This window comes from Rattus rattus, chromosome 14, assembly GCF_011064425.1.
Source record: "Rattus rattus isolate New Zealand chromosome 14, Rrattus_CSIRO_v1, whole genome shotgun sequence".
Classification (NCBI taxonomy): Eukaryota; Metazoa; Chordata; class Mammalia; order Rodentia; family Muridae; genus Rattus; species Rattus rattus.
In genome coordinates, this window is record NC_046167.1 from 7,142,421 (window position 1) to 7,158,688 (window position 16,268).

General features: G+C 38.7%; 1 long non-coding RNA gene across 1 annotated transcript in view; it reads right to left on the reverse strand.

Moving 5' to 3' along the window:
* LOC116883387 overlaps positions 1 to 16,268 on the reverse strand; it is a 35,518-nt gene that overhangs the window by 19,204 nt on the left and 46 nt on the right. The window contains exon 2 of the long non-coding RNA XR_004385755.1: positions 2,650 to 2,810. This is a non-coding gene — a long non-coding RNA (uncharacterized LOC116883387). The remainder of the gene's footprint in view (positions 1 to 2,649; positions 2,811 to 16,268) is intronic.

Below are 16,268 nucleotides of genomic sequence, written 5' to 3' on the forward strand. Positions count from 1 at the left end.
TTTTTTTTCCATTTGTACTTTTTGTGTTGTATCTAAGAAACATTTGACTAATCTTAGGGCATAAAAATTTAGTACTGGGGATGAGGACATGTCTCAAGAAAAGGGCTTTGGTTGCTTTTTCAGAGGACCCTAGTTCAGTTCGTAGCACCCACCTTTAGCAGCCCAAAACTGCCTATAGCTTCTGGTCTCCATGGACACACACTCACACACACACACAGACACACACACACACACACACACAGTGTGTAAATAATAAAATTTCTTAAAAGTGAAAAAAAACTATTATTGTATTTAATTAATAAGAGTTTGGGTTTTAGTTATATACATGGTCTATATTTTAGCTAATTCTGTTTTCTGTGAGGAAACAGAGATTTCCATGAGGAAGAAAACAGGAACGGCATGGAACTTGCAGACCGATTCACCTTCCATTGTAAGTGGAAAAGTGATTTTTTGCTGAAATGATGGTTGCTCTTGGGAAAGTCACTCTACCCTCTTAAGCCTCAGTCTTTCCCTGTGGTATGAGGGTATAGGACTGAACTGACCGTAAAATTCCCCTTCACCCTAACAGTCTATAAGTATGTGTGGCTATAGAAACACTGCATACACAGTCACGGTTATGGGCTCTGGTTATTAATCAAGAAAAGGCAAACTACAAACAAAAGTCTACTTCCGGATTTTATCGTCTCATTTTGCTACCATACAAGTGTTGCTATGAATTTGCTTCAAGCACATCCAGCAACACCCACGCCAGGCACCATGCTGCTGTTTCCCCCAGCAACAGCTACTTCACAGCATCCTCTTTTATCATAATGTCAGAAAATAAACTCAGTGTACTAAAAGCTTCAAACAAGTGTTGGCTTCCGTCGGTGGCAGCAGCCTGATGCCTGGCTGGTCAACTGAGACTTACGGCTTGTCACTTTCCAGCTCTTTAAGGAATGCATTCATAACCTTGGGGAAGAAGTCCACATTCTTCCAGGAAATGCAGACACATTAAAGCAGCTTACCAGCTTCTCTACTAAACGCAAGGGCGGATGCACGTCCAACAACTATGGGGTGAAGTGAGGGTGCCGTGCTGGATTCTGCCTCAAACGAAATTTCACCCCACGTTGGAAATTTTCTATTTTTCTTCCAGAAAATATTGATAACATGCCTGTTCTTTGAAAGAGTATTGGGTTACTTAACCTAGATTTTAAGAAATTTATGAGTCTTGTAGTGTAGAATAATCATGCACAGATTGAGCACTAATGCAAAACAGAAAGATAAATGTCAAAGAGAAATATGGGTGAAAGCAAAAAAAATCAAGTCCACATGTTCTTTCAGGGAGATGCATGTATAGGGCTCATGTCATTGAAGGATGCAGGACACCTGAATTTAAGAACAGAGGTGGAAGGAGACAGCTTTGTTGATGAAAGAAATGGAACGAGTAATTTCTACAGGGCTAGGGTATGGGACGTTCAGAGAGTATCTGGAGAAGATAACAGTGAAATATGAGGGTAATTCCCACTCCAGGCTGGAGAGCCATGACAGAAAGATGGAAATAATGGATAAAATCTGGATTGCAAATGCCTTGCACAGCCACATAAGGGGACCACACTTTTTTCTATAGATAAAAGGAGAGCTGCTTATGACTTTGACGTAATTATCTTATTCATCTATAACCAGCCATCCCAATTATAGCGGTCAATAGTAATTCTCACTTTGTTGTTGTGAAAGCATTATAATCTCTCACTCAACAAGTGAACAGGATTCCAAGCTGTCTTCCCACATATCGTGCAGTGAATTCAAACTCTGTTCTCACGCGTCTGAAAATCTGCAAGGGCAGATTCCACTTCCCACTCTAGTATTCCAGTATTGTGTGGTGTTGGAAGAGGAATGCCCTTACAAAATCCTACCTTGGAAGCTGCAATTACAAGGGACATAGGAAACCTCCTGGCTAAAAGGCAGGACTTGTTAAGAGGATTGTATCTAGTGGCTTCCCAGTTCCTTACCCTAGCTAGCCTTCTAGTCCTAGCCTTCCTGGCCATGGTCCCTGTACACCCTCCATGTTCCTTCTGGAGCTAAATCTATATTCTGTATAGGATAGAACAGCATCAAATGAGCCTTACTGTAGATAAATGTGTATGCATTTATGCAGAAATGAATAACTATATAGATGTTATACAAAAATGGCAGGACCACAGAATATCTCATTTTTGTATCTGTCATTTTGCAGTGGAAGTTGTATTTTCAGCATCTTTTATGAGCCTCTTGAGAACAGACCTACTTTATTGCATTATATACATAACCAAATTTCAGTTGATAATTTATTACGTCACATCCTCCATTTCCAGGGAAGGCTGGGTTTCCTTCTAGGACCAGGAGAGCAGCTGGGTAACATATTTTGTATAAAAGGACAGGAAAGCATGGTTTTTATTTTCTCTTAGGTCTCCAAAGGGAAGGTGGCTTATTTGTTCAAGAGCTTCAGAGATAAGAGGTCTGGACCTCACCATCTGAAAGTGATCTACCAGCATGGATGTGCAAGGGTGCAGTGAGTGTTAGATCATCCGGCCTCGCATTGACAAATCATGTGCCAAGCATTAAATCCAGGTGGTGGTTAGCTCACACAGCCCTTCCACCGGCCTGGCTCTCCTGGCTGAATCTGACACTTACCTCAATGAAGAAGATGCTGGCTGCTGATGTTGGATGGTGATACATGTAAACTGTCACCAGAATGGCTGCTGCGATAATGAGGACCAAGATGAGGATTCCAACGATGAGGCCTGCATGGAGGGTTCCTCCTTTCTTCTCGGCGGCACTGTCATCTGTAGAGGCTGAAAAAGATCCCAGCTGTCAGGCTCCTTCACCCGTGTACCCTTCAAACCAAAATTTCCTTTGTGCAAAAGTCAGGTATGTAAGTAAAAAAGGCTTGTGTGTTTCCACACAGCTAGTATCTGAAGTTGTTTAAGCCACAAAAAAAAAAAAACAAAAAACCCATAATATTAATGGTAAAAATAAATTTTATGTTGTTAATGGTGTTAATCTGCATCCCCTGTACTAGAATCTCAATTGTGTGTGTGTGTGTGTGTGTGTGTGTGCCTGTGCGCGTGCGTGTGTGCGTGCATATGTGAACTTGTGTGTATGTAGGTGCGTGGTGCGGATCAATGTCAGATAAATTCTTCAATTGTTCTTAACCTTGTTTTTGGCAGTAACTGAATCATTCTAACTGGCCAGACTGGCCGGCCATGTGGAGACTACAAGTACATACTTTTGACCTGAGTGACAGGGAGCTCAAGGTACCGACTGAGCCCTTTCTGACTAAGAAAAGTTTAAAAAAAATTTTTCAGATTCTGTTTAACTATATATCAATTCTCGCTGTATGTCTCTCTCTCTCTGTCTGTCTCCCTATCTGTCTTCCTCATCAAACTTACACTGTCATTGCCCCAAATGACTACTTTTCAAAAAAACTGTTTTGTATTCTGTATGGATTTTTACATGCAGGTGTTTCAATCTTTTTTTCAGTTGGCAACTGGAGAGCTTTCAGAAAGGCCGTTCATGACCCTCCAAGTACAATTCTCAAAATCTGTTTGAAACTGAAGAGATTTTTAGAAGCGTAACAGGTGGAGGCAAAGGGACCCTCAAACAGTTTTATCATTTCCTAAGGGGAAAACCATGGCACATGCAAAGAGTCCAGTACGCCGCAGCCTGGTATCATTTTGTGTAAATTCTAATAAGGACTATGCCACCATAATACCAATTTTCTGAGTTAGAAAAGGGAGGAATTTAATTTCCAATGTAATGACTATCCAACCCAGAGTCAATCAACCACAGAAAGTAATCTCTGAACTGTTCTAAGATTCTGTGATTTTTCGATGACTGTTCAGTCGTTTACAGATCATCCTAAATCATGATTATCATACAGGTAACTGTATGCTAATGTGTAATACAATGGGTGTTTCTGAGCTAATTCTCAATATGCACAGATATTCAAGCATGTGGTCCACAACCTTTATATTAGTTGTTCTTCTCTCTGTTATTCTTACTCTTTTACTTTTTGTTTTAAATATCTTTTTACTAGACAAATTGCTAAGCATTGAGGTTTTTTTGTTTTTAACTTTAAGAATTTGTCAGTAAAATAAGATGTGGTTTTCTATTAGGATGAGTGGTCTAAGTCAACTTACAGAATTCTAGACAAAGCAAAGAAACCTTATACAATCCTCCATACTCCTTAATTCCCACAATCACAGTGTAATTCTAGATCTTCCTTTATTTTTCCACTGTCATTGTTTGTACTTTACTTGACCCTCAGTATTCAGTGATTCTTCTCTAAGTCCTAACACCCAAAATCCTAAAGGTTTTTCTCCCATTACATAAATTAACTAGCAAATAATATAAAATTTAAAGTGTAGTTCATTATATAAAGTTTCGACATACAGATGCTTGTTTGGTGTTTTGTATATGTCCAATCAATGGCTCTAAGGGGTAGGCATGATCATCCCGGCCTTTAACAGGTGACGTAATGGAGGCAGCAGGAAATTAAGACACATGCTAAAGCCACAACATTACTAAATTAGAACTGGTCTCAAACAGGGTAGGCAGACTATAAACCTCTGAACATCATTTCCTCGGCTAACACTGAGCTCTGAGCATTTCTCTTCCCTTTCATGTGACGTCATGAGTCTGGCATATCATTATGGAAAAAAAGAAACTTGGTAATTTCAAGTAAAGGAAAAATAATTTACAAGACAGTTCAAGACTTAGCTTAGTTTTTTGCTATTAACAAGGGTGTTGGCTGTGCCTCTCCTGGGGCTCGGGCCAGTCCTGGCAATCAGAAGCACATTCTCAAATTTAGGGAAAGAGAAAGATGAGAGTGACAGAAGATGACAAGTGGAGGAATAATGAAGGCCTTTGAAAGTGGGTGACAGCCACTGGAAAGACATTTCCAGGAAAGGCAGTGACCTCATCACTTGTCTTCAGTTGCCCAGACCCTACTATGGTGTCAACGATAGTATTACTCCATAGAGTTCCTAGAAGAGCTCAACATCCACATACTAAGTTCTTAGGGAGAGCACCTGGCATGCAGTAAGCACGTATTTAATGCTAGACTGTGATATTAATAATTTATTTTTATATGAAGCTGGCTGGGGGAAATTATAATGACAGATTCCAGCCACCATAAAAACCAAACACTCGGCTTCTTTACCAAGTATGCACTAATGATTACATCTTATGAACTAACATATTATTTTCCAAGATTATGACATGTTGCTTTCGTAAGAAAACAGGACCGATTTAAAATGTTACCATGGGGCCACTGTAGTAAAATTGGATTCTTGAGTCTTATAAGAAATATTTGTAATGTTTCTACGAGCCGCACGTGTAATTCCACTTCTCTCTACCATCATCTCTTCCTAGTCCTTCTACTTTTCTGAATTCCTCCTTCTCTCCATTCTCCCATTTCTGCCCCCATTCACTCTCTGTCTAATGTTCTACGTCTCCCCCTTCTATTTATCCACTGGACAGACAGTGTCTGTTCTCTTGTATCGCTATGGGCTCCACAGCCTTGTAAACACAGCACCATATTTCAGCCTCATGTGATTGATGCATCAGGACATGGAAGGGAAATAGAAGCCCTGAGCTGACCTCAGGCCATCACTTCCCGAGTAGACAGAGGGCGGAGCTGCTGGAGAGATAAGCAGCTTTCCTGCCCGAGAGAAAAGGGCAGAGGATATGCTTTACTCAGTAAGAGGCAAACCAAAACTAAAACTATTACTAAATTGCAGGACCTAAATTGCCAGTTCAAGGTTGTAAACTTCATTTAGTCTGTTTCTTTAGGCATAAATGTCAGCTCTCCCCATCATTACTCAGCCATGGTTGATAAACAGGTTTAAGTCTGTTATCACACTCTAAGGAATGCATTTACATTGTTTTATGAGATGTTTTGACTCCCTGTGATGTCTAGCATTCTTTATATAAACTCTGATTTGTTGCTATATAAATAATCTTTTCCTAATATTTCAGATGATGGTTTTAGTAAAATATGCCATTTTCATAGTTTCTCAAACACCATTAAACTGTAGACAGATATTTATTGGCCTGTGAATGTCATGGGACCCTGATGTATCAAATGATGTGTTGTCCTAAAACAATCAATTTAAGGAGCAATGTCACACTTAATTCCAAAATATTACAAAGCACGTTTGTGCTAATTTTAGAGCAATTCCTAGAGATCATTTGTGGTGTGAGACAAAGGCACGTGTGTTTTTTTTTGGAGAACATATTCCTCGACTTCGATGTAATTTAATGAATAGGTTTTCTTCTCTCATCATTCTACAAATACTGTAAAAAGCGCTTTTATTCTCACTGCTTTCTAAAGATTTAGGGATCCAGAGAAACCAGGATGATATTGGGATGTTAAAGCTTGCTGAACTGGAACTTCTATCTGCATTCATGGGTTTGGAGTCTAAGTCCTTCATTTTTCATTACTTCTCAAACAATACAAGAGGATATGCACATGGTTACCTGTAGACAACATGCAGAGGTCATCAAAATTATGAGTGTCTCAAAAACAAACTAAAATGTAGAAAAGTAAAAGCAAGTCCTTGCTAATACCTTTCATTGGATGTAATTCATGCACCTAAAGGGAAGACCCTCAAACAAACTGAAATAAATACCTCCTCAGAAAAGATAATAAACTAAAATGTCAACTTTGGAATATAATCAGCACTGATCTGTTAAATCCGCAGGCAGAGGCAAGTCAAAAAAACCTCTGCGTATACCTCAGGTATAGACTTCTTGTACTGCTCAATAGCGTCTGTAAAGGGAAATGTTTAAGCATGGATGCAAAGGAATCTGGTCATGAGATCAAAATTCTTATGTGTTATTTGGACATGTAGGCTTTTTGAAAAAAAATCATGTCCCAAAGCAAACCAAACCAAAGCAAAGAAAAATCAATACAATATCATATACCAGATAATGAAACTATTCAGTCTTGCCTTCAGCTTTTTATTGAGTACCAAACTAAGAGGATTAATGATGAAAAGCAGCAAGACAACATGAATGGGACCTCCAGTCCAAAGAAGTGACAATGAGAAACACACATTAAGAGCCCACATCGCGAAGGCATTTTATAGTGTTTAAGAAATGATTTTAAACATAAACGGGGCATAGAAGATCAATAGCGTCAAAGGTGAGACAGTCTCATCTGGTACTCTGAATGACCCATGGAGGGCTTGCGGCTTTTAGAGTTCATAGAGTGATGATCAATATTCAGACACAGAGGACCAACAATTGTCACATCTGTCAAGACAATTTGTTATTGCTGCCTGAAAATTTGTCACCATACAGTGAACACACAGAGTTATGAACGTAGAAAATAGCCAAGACTTTATAGGAATTGATTTGTTTGCTCTATTCCAGATAACGCTCATGACTAAATGACTGATAGGAGGAAAAGCCTAAAAAACAAAGAGAAAGGAGAGAGACGGCCGTGCAAAAGGACAAAGTTTCCTGCATTTTTCAAATGGATGCAGTGGATTTTAAAACTGTGTCTTCTGGTTTTTTATGTGGTTTTCTTAGAATTTGTATGTGCATGATAATGATATTGTACATTTAGCATTAGGCATCTCAAATATGACAAATATATATAAATATGATATATTTTAACGCATTGCTAAAGGACTAATGTCTATTACCAAATCTCACCAATCCTCAAAGTCTGACAATAAAGGAAAACTAAAAATTCTCTTCTGAAATTGTGTCCCATTTAGAAATAACTCTTCTTCTGGCCTAAAACTGAAATTCCTCAGTCTATAAATTCCATACCTTATTCATATCTTTTGGGGATTGAAGGCCTGCTGGATTGGGCAAAGACTTGTACAAATTTGCTCAAAATCCATAAATCTTATATAGACTTTGCCAAAATGTTCTTTCTGTGGAATGAAATTGAACTAAAAATGCCTTAAATATCAATGTTCCACATTTTGATTAAAAACACACAGGCACACAGCTTTCCTTGTGGAATACAATTTAAGCCATTTATATATTTAAGCAAGTAATGGAAAAATCACATGATAAAGTTCTTGACTAAACTGATTCTCCCTTGGAAGCTTCCCCTTGTGACTGATCTGGTTTTGTAGCGTGTTTGTTTCCAGCCTCTGTTTTTAATTTTCATACTTGCTATCAGGACCTTGACCAAATTCAGTTTTCCTCTGATGGCTTACGCTTTTTCTAATCTTTCATAACTCAGTTTTCAGGTTCTTAATATAGGTTCCAGTTTCCTAGATGTGTCCTAGTCTGTTAATATTTCAAAATGTTTATGGCATACGTGTGTGTTCACATGTGTGCTTGTGTGTCTACGTCTGTGTACAAGCCCGTTGCATTTGCACATGCTTGGGAGTGTGTGTGTGTGTGTGTGTGTGTGTGTGTGATGCATGCTGATCAGAGTCCAACCCTACAAATTGGGATAGGGCCTCTTTTTTTCACCTTTATGTGGTGAACTCAGGCTATGAGGCTTGTGCATCAAAATCTTTTACTTACAGAGTAATATTGTTTGGGGATCAAAGGACCCTTTCACAGGGGTTACCTAAGACCATTGGAAACATATTTACATTATGATTCATAACAGTAGCAATACAGGAAGTAGCAATGGAAATACATCTATAGCTGGGGTCAACTATAGCATCAGGCACTGTATTAAAGGGTCACAGGACTAGGAAGATACACCACTGAGAGGCCAAGTTTAAAGATGCCGAGCCCCTCAGAAACTGCCTGTGTAATACCTCAGTAATTAGCTAAATTTATTATTATTTGCTACTAAATAGAAAGTTACTATTTTGAACATATTTCAAATAATTACAACTGTCCAATTTTACAACTATTTATTAATCTTAGTGAAGCGACTCACTGAAAAGTACAGCTCTTGGCTTTAGTAAGGAACTTCGATACCCCTGGAAGCATTTTCTTAAGGAAGATACAGAGAAAGTAGTGTACTTTGATAAGAAGCGTACTAAAATGTTTTCTTTTCTCTTTTTCTGAAATCAAGGTAAAATTTATATTACTGAAACATTTGCAAAGTCGCAAACTTAAGGAACTATGTACATTCAAGAAACTTTTTTTCTATATCACGATGTGGGATTTGGTGCTTGTGAAGACAGCTCAAAGGGTAGAAGCATTAACTAGATACAGAGTTAATTGTCCTGGACTTGTGAGATCATGAATCTTAGGACAAAAATCTACTGTCACCATTTTGCTAGCCCAGTATGCATACTAAACTACATTCTAAATCTTATTCTTTCACCCACTGATAGGTGTATACATTATTCTTCATGCAGGTGGATTCTTCATATAGCGAATGGGGACCATTATGAAAAACAGTACCTAGTTACCACCCAGAAATCAGTGGATTGTGGAGAGCCAGCTCCAGTGGATACATCTGCAGCTTTTGTATCTATGGCTCAGGGAACATCACAGAAGAGGGGCCAGTGAGTTTTTAAATAGCAGAATACCAGAAGCCAGCTAAAAATGGCTGCATAAGCAAGATCCCACCCCTGGACAAAGAACTACAGGCAACTGATGACTATGGGGAGGAAGGGAGAATCAGCATCTCGGAGGGACGTACCCCTGACTTGGTTATCCAATATAAACTGGTCATCCCCGAAGCCCTCTGTTTCCTAGCCTTCGGCTGTGCCCCTTGCTTTTGAAGATGCCAATTTGATAAGTAATGCCCAGTTATTATTTCCATTTAAGACAACTATTATGAAACTGGGTTGCCATTTTGCTGTTCTGGTATGTCTGTTTGGGTGGATCTGCCTGTTGGGTCCCACTATTCTTTCTCTCCTGCTTTATTTAGGTTCAACAAATACAGTTTACCCTTAATTTAAATATCTCCAAGATTTTCAACTTAACATTTTCAAACTGTTTTTTTTTTTCTGTTGTGGTTGCTAAGCATAAATGTTAACATGCATTAAAAGTACTTCAGCTTAAACTTTGTGAAACAAATTGCTAATTCATTATTGTATTTAAAATAATAACATTTGGCGACAGCTTACAACACTTTTGAATTTCTGTTAAGTAATTAACCTTTGTCTTTTACTGGACAAGTCAGAAGTAAATTTTTCCAAGTATTATCTGAATACCAAAGGAGAAAACTGAAGAAATTAGTCCTAATGGAACAACAAACTGTTAAAATACATTAGTGTTTTTGAAGCATTACTTTAAAAAAAATTATCACTGTATTACATGAGAACTAAGCACTGCTTATTTACACACAGATGAACAGAACTTACTGCGTAACTGTACAGCCTAGAGGACAGTTACTCTCTCTGTCTCTGTCTCCCTCTGCCCCCATCCACATCCCATTCCTCTTTTTCCCTCTTCACTTCTCACAGTTTTTTGTTTTGTTTTTTTGGCTTGGTGTGGTTTGTTTTTTGAGGCAGGGTTTCAGGAAGTCCAGCCTGATTTCAAACCTACTGTGTAGCTAACCTCTAATTCCTGACCCTCCTACTTTTACTTCCGAATGACTAGGATTATAGATGTTCCACACCTGATGTCTTAATTACTTTTCTATTGCTGTGATAAGACACTATGAGTAAGGCAAATTATACAAGAGTTTATTGGGGGACTAATAGTCTCAGAAAGTTAAAGTCCATTACTATCATGGTGGGGGGAGGTATGGGAACATTTGGTCAGGAATGGCACTAGAGCTGAGAGCTCACATTCAGATCCAAAAGTTGGAGTCACAGAGAGCTAACTGGGAATGATGTGGGTTTTTCAAACCTCTAAGCCTACTCTGCACCCTCCAGTGACACATCTTTCCAACAGGGCCACACCTCCTAATCCTTCTGAAACAGGTCCACCAAGTGGACAGCAATCTTTTAAATATATTACCCTCTAAGGGGTAGCATTCTCATGTAAAACAGCACGCATGGCTTACACACTGACATGTCATGTACATAAAACTGGTTTCTGGGCTCACTGACAGTGTTAGGTTTCAAAGTCTTATATGCAAGTTGCTTTCTTCTGGAAGAATAGTTGCCAGTCCACGAATTGGGCAGATAGGTATAAAATTGGATAAAAAAGAAAGTAGTTATTGATCAGATGGACATAATAGGTCATTTGCAAATAGTTAAGGGAAAATATATTGCCAGTGCCTTGAAGGGCACATGTACCTCTTCCCAGAGGTTCTACGCTATTATTTTATTTTATCTTCTACTAGCAGTAGAAATTCTAACTGACTAAAATCCTATCTACACACCGACATAGAAGATAAAGGCACATTATGGTGTGATGGTTTTGTTTTTCCCTTTTCCCATGCTGGAGAACAATTTTTCAAGCTATTAGGTAAAGCAATGAAGTTACAACTTTTAAGGTAAAACCAATTTTAAAGCAGTAATTTCATTTGGTTCAAGAAAAGAAAGAAAGAATATCCATGTTTACTAAAACACATAAATGTTTAAGACATCTTAGATAGGCTAAATCTCACACACTGGATTCAGAGGAGTTTCAGGTGCAACAGAAATGAAGCTTTCAGGTCCTTTGTATCCAAGAAGCAAGATGAAAATGGAGCTGATTTCTCTTTGCCAACAGCTAATGTGTTTAGTGTATATAGCAATAGCTTTAGTGTAGAGACTGACGAGTAGATTCAGAGATACATGGGCCATTCTTATTCTAAGGATCGGACATGAAGAACTCGAGACCCCTCTCAACTCTCAATAATCAGGTAAGCTTTGAGAAGAGGTGACAATGTCATTAGTCTAGAGTTTGTTAGAAATACAGTGGAATCATGGAGGCAATCAGTATCAGAATTTGACTGATTCTACTGGATTAAATTATGGTCTTATGTTTTACTGACAAGCATTATCTCCCTGTTGTACAACCTTGGTCTTCTTCCTACCTGTTATTTCCATACAGGTTATCACTAGTTTTTCCAGGCTATCCTTGAACTCCCTCTGTATCCCAGACAAGCCTTGGTATGTGACCCTTTCCTTCTTATCTTTCTGATTGGTTGAGACTACAGTCCCATGCTTCTACACCCCTGCTAAAATGTATATATTTGGACAAGATTCCCTAGCACAATGCTTCTGATGTTCCATATTTTTGATGAAGTGCTCACCAAACCACTTTCTTCTGCAATCAGTGGTAGTGTTGAACTCTGGGACCTAAGCCCAGAGGTTAAAATTTAATTGGTTTGGGACAGTTCCAGCTTAGAATCTTTTGGTGAACCAGAATAATACAATTAGCAAACAACTACATGAACTCATTATAAAGATGAGAACTGTAACTCTAAAAGAATCGAGGAGAGAAAACTTTAATCCCAGGGCACTTTCCAGACATTCAAAGCATAAGAAGTCTTCACTGTTATACTAGATGTGTGCTCAGAATAGAATTAGGGCTAGCATGAAAAGTAGCCATACAAAGCCAGAGATAAAACAAAATGTCAAGATATTTTACAGTGTTCCAAACAGAAGGTGATAGATATTCAATAGCCTGTCAAAAAGAAATAACAGTCTCCCTTTACTTCTGAGACTGTGATCTACACAAAGGAAGTAGATGAAAAACACAAGGCAACACAAACACAGAGGAAGACCTGTCGCCTTGATGATTTATGTATGTGAGACAGAAGGTAATTTGACTGAAGGATAAATGTAACAGTACACACTTGATCTGCCACTACAGACTAAACAAACAAAAAAAGTGGGGGGGGGTTCAGAATAAAGCTCTAACATTTATCTTCAAACAAGATGTCTTTGGATTAAGCTCAGAAATAGGAAACAGAACACAATGTGAATTAACCAACCCTTCCTTAGGAGCACCAGAGCTCATCTCTGTTGGCTTTTCACACCATTCACTCCTGAGACATTTGCCCCTGAATTAGCTTAACCAACCTGCACCAATGCAGCAATTTCATCATCTCTTAACCCAGACATCACCTTCCTACTCAGAAAATTCAGCTTTTGGGGATCCTAGTTTAGTGACTTTCTAGCAATAAGAAGGACTTACTGTCTTGGTGGGCTTGTACTCTACATCAGACTTGTGTATGGTGCTGAGACTTTAAATGTATGCCCAACCAACCCCAGACACTATTAATGATATTCTGTTATGCTTGCAGACAGGTGCTGAGCATAAGAAGACAGTTGTCTTCTGAGAGGATCTACCCAGCAGCTGACCAAATCAGACGCAGAGAACCATACCCAAACATTGGACACATCTCAGGGAATCTTTTGGAAGAGTTTGGAGAAGAATTGAGGACCTAGACTGATGAGACTCCACAAAAATCAGCAGAGTTAACTAACCCAGATCCTTGGGGGCTCCCAGAGATTGAACCACCAACCAAAGAGCATACATGGTTTGGATCTAGGCCACCTCATACATATGAGCAGATGTGCAGTTTGGTCTTCATGGATGTCCCCCACTAACTGGAGTCAGGGCTGGCCCTGGCTCTGTTCCCTACCTGTGGAGCCCTTTCCCTTAACCGGGCTGCCTTGTCTGACCTCAGTGGAAGAGGATGTGCCTAGTCCTGCAGTGATTGGTGTGCCAGGGTGGGTTGGTACACAGGGGTCCTCCCTCTTTTCAAAGGGAAAGAAAGGTAGGGGGAGGGGCTGAAGTTGGTACTGGAAGGAGAGGAGGCTGATATGATTAGGATGTAAAGTGAATAAATAAATTTACTAATTTAAAAAAATATATGATCTAACATTTTTAGACAGAAAACTCCACTCAATCCAATAAAAAACCCTCTAAGGCAATCAATAAAGAATGTAATTTCAGATGCTTTGATAGATCTAATGATAATTTAAAAATAATGAGGTCTGCTCAAGTTTTTGGACCTTGAACTAACTTTCACAATTTTGGCGTTACAAAACAAAACAAAACAAAACAAAAAACAAAAACAAAAACAATAAAAACAGTTAGGTTTGTTAAGTTGAGTTGAGTTCTGGTTGAAAACTTCCTGTCTCCATTAAAAACCATGCCCCTTGATTTGGCTAGCACACCTCTCTTCTGTCCTGGATATAACTGTCTCTGGTTTGCATTCTGAAGACATTTACGTTTCTAATTAGGTAGCTGTGCCATTTAAAGACAACCTATTCAAATGTCAGGAAAGGCCTTTAATGGTCATGCCTGCTAATAAATACAGTGTAGTCATTCTTAAAAGGTACAGCTCTTCTAATCAATAGTCGCTGGGATCTAAAACCCAATAGAGATTTGCTTTACATGCATAAAACCATTATCCACATGGCCAGGAATGCCACACACACAACCTAGGCTTTCTTTTCAGGATAATTGAACAGGAACTTTTAGGGACGCTAAGAAGGATTGAAGAACTCTAAATTAAAATTTGAACACAATCTACAGGATATATCTTGGTTTTAGAGAGTAGATCCTACTGAATATGATGTCACTGCATTTCAAGGGAGCATTCATGCATCCTGCCTTCAGCAGAACGGATGAAATTAAAACTAATGTGCAATTCATTATATAGGAAAGGAAGTTTACTTTAAACATTAATAAGTATAATCAGTTATTTTAGGAAAAGAATGTTAATGCAGTGAGTGTAAGTGAAATAGTCTTTTGACATTCTTTATGTTCAGGGTGAATGTGAGAGACCTTTATTATGAGGAAGAAGCAGTTTTATGAAGCCATCACTGACAGGGAGTCTCCTACATGGAGTGCCATCACTACTCATCACCCACTACTCTTAAGTTATCTTTGTTTGTCTCTCTGTTTTCATTCTCTTTCTGTTTTTGTTTTGGAAACTTCTACCCATATTAAAATTTTTAACATCACAAATATAACAGAAACAGAAGCCATGGGAGCCTCTCTGGAAGCCCCCTTTACATAAGAGAGGACTAGAGAAATAAACAGCCAGCAGTGGGGACAAACACCCCATCCCAGGATGCAATTCTACATTCTTGAAATGCTGTCTCCAAATTAGGACTCAGGATAAAAAGAAATCGCTCATTCCCTGGGAACAGCATCTGATAGCATCTGATGGCATCATTCTCTGGGAAATTTTGAATGGGGAAATTGCTAATGTCTTCGGAAACCTATGGATTCAGATGTTTACAACTGTAGCCCACAGTGGCCATCTGAAAATGCATTCATTTACTGAACTAATGCAACAATGAATGAGAAATCAGCACATCAAACAAGTTAGGGAAATATGAAACAACGGACAACTGCAGCAATGACATTTATTGAGGAGTTAAGCTGTCCCTCCCCCCCCCTTTTGGATGTGCTGATGTAAACTCTAGAGATTTGCACACATATAAACATTCATCTGAGACTAGCTATTCAACACAGATTGACTTTAAGAACTATTTTCCATGATTACAAGAGAAACATTCCCAACTATATCATCTGTGACTAGCTAGCATCTCTATATCTAAATTCACATGTCCATCTACCTACCCATCCCCCACCGACACTGCTACTTTTTGTTGCTATTTTTGAGACCACTTCTTACTGGTCTAAGGCTGATCTTCAACTTTTGATCATATTACCTCAGCTAATGAATCATAGGAGCCTACACAGAAGTAACCCATGCATAGGTCAGTGTCAAGATGCTCTCCTGTCTGTGTGAGACACACTATTATTAAGTTACAACCCTTTCTTGAACAAAAAAAGCATTTCTTATAAAAACTATGTTTTAATCAATATCTAGCACACCCATGCGCTACTACAGTTTAATAAAAGATAACTATTTTTAAAAATATAATATTTTCTGGGTACTGTTCAGTTAGGAACCCACTTTCTTAAAAATTTCAAGTACCAGTATACATACCTTTAAGTACTCTTGCAAAACCTTTGTTAGCGGTATGATGTTTTATGAATATTTAAATTCTGTTCTCTGCATCATAGCACCTAGAAAAACCCTAGCACAATATATACTTTCATATTAACTGTCCTACTTTTTGATTGTATGTACAAAACACCCAACCATACAGTTCAGTAAAAAACAAGCAGAACAAAACAAAACAAAACAACCCTTTTGAACCATGCTCCTGAAACTGCAGATAACTACACACTCATACACAAGAAAAGGGAGACAAACCGAGCGATAGGGAAGATGATTGTCCTGCCTCACCGCTGGTGGCTGAGGTCACGCACTTGTGTAGACAAACACGAGGATTAGGATCTTGTTTCATTTTTGAACCCAACCCACTGAATTCTTCATTTGTTAAAGACTAACAGGAATGAAACCTAACCTCATTCTGTCTTTGCGATCCCACATGCCCTTTTGTTATGTTAAAATGAACACAAGGAATTAAAGTGTGGACTGAAGAGAGGTGTGGGCG